The sequence below is a fragment of the Crinia signifera genome, chromosome 9, assembly GCF_055691185.1.
Source record: "Crinia signifera chromosome 9, ASM5569118v1, whole genome shotgun sequence".
In the NCBI taxonomy this organism is placed as follows: Eukaryota; Metazoa; Chordata; class Amphibia; order Anura; family Myobatrachidae; genus Crinia; species Crinia signifera.
Genome location: NC_139225.1, coordinates 76,247,988 through 76,253,987, shown reverse-complemented (window position 1 = coordinate 76,253,987; position 6,000 = coordinate 76,247,988).

Sequence of the window (6,000 nt, the reverse complement as noted above, 5' to 3'; positions counted from 1 at the left end):
TTAGCTTTGGGAATTTACAGTAGGATGCTAATGTCAAGTAATGACTTAGGGGAGGTTATAAGTAGTGATAGGGGAGAGTTTTATACCCCCCCCCTCCCCACCTCCCCAGGGTGAGCAGAGAAACATGCTACTTCACCAGAAAACCCTCCTGGAAGCCCACCAGTCAGCAGACTAGTGTGCCACTTCCCCCACACCACACTGCAACCCCCCCCCCCCAAGTAAGCAGAATAGCAGGCTGCTTATCCTCTACTCTCCTTTATTCAGTAGAATACATTAAATGACCTAGCAATCTACCTAGAATGCTATGCATTCAGGCTTCTTATACTGAAGGGATTGCAGCCTGAATGCATAGCAGACTTCTAGGCACAAAACTTTATAAAGCAGGACTAGTGGCAAAGATTTTGCTAGATTATTAAAATCCCAAGGATTTGTGCTTTGCTCCTCTGACCATGTGAAAAGATCTTGAATCATCACGAGAGGCAGGAGAACATGCAGATACACCACTTAGAAATGAAGGCCAAGGGCAGAGCCTTTCCTGACTATTGTGATTGGTGTATGCCTTGTTGATTCAATGCTGGGTGGTGTGTATACGGACACACACAGCAACTTCCGGTGCATTGGAACGCACCACCATACTAGTTCCAGCTCTTAGTCCGATAATGCCTATTAGCGACAAATATGATTCCGGTGTACACAGTGTACCAGTATTTTGGTGTACAGTGATTGCCTGGGGACATACTATACAAGCTCACGTTTTACCTAGGGTGCCGAGAAAACATTGCCCCTAAGCGTGTCCAAACCCAAAACTAAATTGCACTGTAAGGAGTCCCACAGCAGTGTTAAACTAAAGCTGCCCATACTTTGTGGAAGCCAGTATTTACCATACAGGTAAAATAATAAGAAATGCACCCTATTCATTGCTTTATAGTTTGTCCAGGTGCAAAGATCCTGGACAAGCAGTGTGTGACCTTCCTCTTGAAGCTTGACCTTTAGGAACAATCTGTGCTGGGAAATTATAAGTTGATAGTTTACACAAATTACATTTTTTTTTACCGCATTAATGTACTCTTAGTTCTTATATGCTATACTTATAGTGTCACCAATTATTTATATATGGTCTACATCTTGAGCTTTTGACTACAACAAATAACATGGGTTCTGAATGAGATACTGTAGATGTGGGTAGTTAAGATCCCCTTTTTGTAAATGACTTCTGTACTATTAAATTAGTAACTAGTATTAGTATTTGTTATCAGTAGTAGTTTTTAAATAGCAGCCCCCATAGTAAAAACCTAGCACTGGGCTGCCAGCCCAGTTAGCTCTGGCCTCCACTCTGGCTCTTGTAACTAACGCCACCAGCACTTGACTCTGACCCCGACTCTTAGCTCTGCCCCTCAATGAGTAGTATGACTAGATAAGGAGCAAGAAACAGGATTGGATCAAGAGTGACTTGCAATTGGGAGATATTCCTGTTCATTTCAGACAGAGCTGTAGACTCAGGCTGCAGCAGATCTCATGTGGAATTAATGAAGCTGAAGCTTCATGGCCACTAATCAGGAGGCTAGTGTCCACCATCTTCCACCCATGCCCCCTCCTCTCTGCTGGCAGCTGTGCAGCACTATAGAGTCTGAGCCCTAGTGGACCCAAACTCTAATGCACATGCTCATATCTCCATAAACATGGCACTTTGGCCATTTTTCCAGTGATGTCCACAGCACTGCTTCCATTAATATGGGACTCCAGAGAGTTAAGTATTAAAAAATGGGTGAAGCTTGTGCACACACACTGCACCCATAATAAATACTCCACTGCCTCTAATCCCAGAGGGGCCCTGAATAACTTTTTTAAATTTTATCTTGTAATTACTTTTTTCTTAAGTGAGTGTTATTTAAATAAGGTTATTTTAAGATTATTTTAATGATAGAATCATCACACGCCTCGCTTGTGCATTTTAACACCAAAAAATCTATTTTTTTTATGGACTGTATGGTTTTAGCTCATTATAATACCATGAGACCCAGAGTTTTAGTACAGCATAACTCCTATTACATGTTGGACATATGTCACTTAGTACTGCAGGAGCTGCAGGGACTTGTAGTCTAGCTCTGGGATTCGTGCTTTGTAAATAGCGTAAAACGTGTTTCATTTTAAAGTACAATTCCTGACAGCCTGCAGAACTTCTCTGTGTGACATTTACAGTGGAGGACACTCCTGCTGATGCTTATAGGCTGTAGCCATTTTGCAATCACTGCAGTCAGTGCTGGAGATTTTAAAGACAGCTGACCAGTAAGGTGAAAAATCGTGCGAGCCACTGGTCTCAGGAGGGAAAGCTCTTCCTCCTGTAGGACTGCCAGTCCACAGTGTGATAAGCAAGAAACAGAAATGGATCTGGAGTGACATGCAATTGGGAAATATTTGTGCACATTTCACACAGGGCTGCCGTCTCAGGCTGTGGCAGACCTCATGTGGAACTAATGAAGCTGAAGCTTCATTGGCACTAATCAGGGGTAAAAATGTTCAAGTTGGTGTTTGTGACAGAGTTTGTGAATCAGATATTGTATGTTTGTATCCTGTTTGTGACGCCAAGATAATTCTAATTTACTGAAAGCGGGTAAAAGAAGGTTCACATACATAACACAAAATATATAACCGCATGAAGCTGTAACATATTCACCGCTCCTAGAGCGCGTCGCAGTGCGGGCACTGGGGACACCAGTCTATCCAACACAGATGTCAATGCAACGGCAGTTCTCTCGACAGGCAGCGGGGCGGGCGCTGAGATCAAGCCTGGGTGAACCAAAAGACTCAGAATAAACCTTCCTGGCAGTACCATTTGGAGAGCAGGATTACAGGGACAACGACATGCCTCCTGACGAAGTCCCAGGATGAAACGCGTTGGGGCGTGCCTTTCCTGACGTGTCCAATCACTGCTGCTTATTCCTGTCTGTTTGTTCCGTGCCGTGCTGAGAACGCCGCCGCTGACGCTGCTTCATCGTGGTCGGAGAGTCTGGAGTCCCCAGGTCCCGGTCTATCAGCGTGCATTGCCTCGAGCTGTGTCACCCATCTGTTCATCACTGGTCGGAAGTTGCTGGAGTCCCCAGATCCCGTGCCATAAACATCTCTTATATGTGAGAACTTTGCTGCTGCTTACATCGTGGTCGGAATTGCCTGGAGTCCCCAGATACCGTACCTATTAGCGTGCCATATTGTCGGTGACTATTCTCATGCTGGCTTGATCCATTTTTACATGTTTTGAGCTTATATGTTTATTCTCTTTTAGTAAATATACAATACCCAGCTCATGTGTGCGCTCCTTCTTCCCTATGTTCACATTTCCAATATACCTGAGGCCTGACTAGCCTCTTTTGGAGTGAGCTGCACTGCATATATACTTAGTTATTGATTTTACAGACGTGAAGCCATTATTATTATTATTCAGAGTGTTGCGCAGAAATTCCTTGTCTATATATATAAAACCCAGGAATTATGGGAACTTATTCAATTAAACCCGTATTTAGATTATGATATTAGTTCTCCACCCTTACCCTTTGGTCTATAAAAAGAGAATAGACTTATGTGTATATCTGTCAGATATCGACCTTAATAGATAGCTCTAATACCTATATTTTCAGGTTTTAATAAATAACCAATCAGGATCAACAGGAAGTGAGGTGACCTCACATCCCCTATAAATAGAAATAAGGGACACTCCCAGTTTGTAGCACCTTCCCTGCAGGACAGAGCGATTTGGTAAACAGGTGAGGAGTTGAGATTGGCTTTTTGCTTTTTGGACTAGTTTGGTATATTTGTACAAATTATGTTGTTGATTTTAAGAAGATAATTAGAATTTGAGTTTGATTGTGATGTTTCTTCAAAAATAGACCCATTGATTTTGAAGCTGTACATTGTGGATAAGCTGTTATCCATGTCAACCATTGGTATGTGTTTGAGATTTTTTGAAAATTATGGAAAGTTTATACGTAATTGTAAGTTAAGTGTTGGGATAGCCAGCACTTAGTAATCTAAATGATACCTTTGTGCACAATTTCAGGATCTAACAGATTGTAAGACTTGTCAAGTCAGTACTGGCAGGGAAGGATTTTTCGGTGAATATAAAGTCACTAGGTATGTGTAAAAATCACACAATATGTAGAATAATATTTGCATATATATATATATATATATATATATATATATATATAAAAAAAAAAAAAAAAAAAAAACTTTTTATTTTTATTTATTGTCCTTAGGTTACTTTATTAGATTTACTTACCGTTTTAATTGATTACCCAAGGCCTAGAACTCTTTGAAGGCTAACGGTATGTATTATATCACATATCATTAATGAATTATTCACCAATTAATTTTTAAAAATAATCACAGTTGAAATATGACATTTCCTTTTACCATAGGATCTAAGGTTGTCCTGTATGAGGACTTTAAGTGTAGGATACACCTCTTTAGAATTCCATTGCTGGTTGGAAATAAGTATCAAATTAAAGGTATACACACCAGAATTTAAATTAATTTAAATTTATTATTTTATTTAATGTCACTTAAGGGTATGAGGTAATACAGTATTCACTAATGTAAAGTTTTTTCACTAAATATTTCTTTCACTAAATATTTCTTCAACCTGTTCCTATGGAACCTTGGTTCACCATCACGTAGCTCTCCTTCTTCTCCTTCTTCTTCTTTTATGCTCCTATTTTGTGAGCCGCATACCCACCATGGGTGTTTTCTAAAAACTTTCTTAAACAAATTCATGGGTCCGTTAGTGATGTAATTCTAATGTAAAGTGAAAAAGTTTTAAAATAAAATGTTTGTATTTGTAGACACAAAATTGTTCCCCTGATGAAGTCTGTGTAAGACGAAACGCGTCGGGACGTTTCTGTACATCGTGTCTTGAATATTTCTGAAAATAAAGTGATCGGAAAAATTACCCTGAGTGCTTCACTGGATATCGGACCACCATATTTATGGACTTTTATTAATCTTGGCGCCATTCCACAACTGGGTGTTATATGGTTGTTGGGGTCCCTTATCCCTCTGGGGACATTGTGGTAAAGGCTGCCTAACCAATTGTGGACTAATAAGATTAACTTAACTTAATTGTACAGAGAGCGCGATTTGGAATATTGGGTTCATATATATATATATATATATATATATATATTTATATTGTACTTTTATAATATATTGATTTTTTTTTTTTTAATTAATAGAGGCTTATGGCCAAATGTGCACATTTTGAAAACTCGACCAATGTCATAGGATGCGGGAACATACAAACTCACACAATTTAAACTTGCATCCAGATGTTTTTCCATTTTGTACATACGACACAGCCAATATAATAGGGTGCAATTTATAATATGTATGTTTAATAAAAAATAAATATATGGGACCATTCAAATGCAATCATTGTTCTACTTTCTATAGATTGTAAGCTTGCAAACAGGGCTCTCCGACCACTATATTGGTTTGTTTCTACCAAGTTTGTTTTATCACTGTTTTGTAAAGCGGAATGAAATATGCTGCGCTATATAAGAAACAAAATAAATAAAGTATGTTTTTTAAACACAATTGTTAATTCTGTTAATGATTTTTTTTTTTTCTGTGACAATACACTGGTTGCCACATGCTCTTCGTAAGTGAGTCCAGTGTGACCATACCTCTCAACTGTCCCAATTTTTGTGGGACATTCCCATTTATTTGCAACTGGCAACTGTCCTGTGTCCCACCCACAGCTGCCAGTGTCCCACAGTGGAGGGGGCAGCTGGGTGTCCCCCTGTCACTAGGCAGAGCAGTGGTGAGTAGATGCTGTGCAGATGTGCACAGCATCTATTTAGGGAAGCAGAGGGACAGGGGTCAGGGCAAGAAGTTCACACAGCATTGGCCTTGCTGTGAAATTGGGCATGGCCTGGTGATTGCAGTCATTCCCGCAAAGCCATGACCCCTTTTCCCAAAGTCAGGCCATCTTTTTGGGACCACACGCAG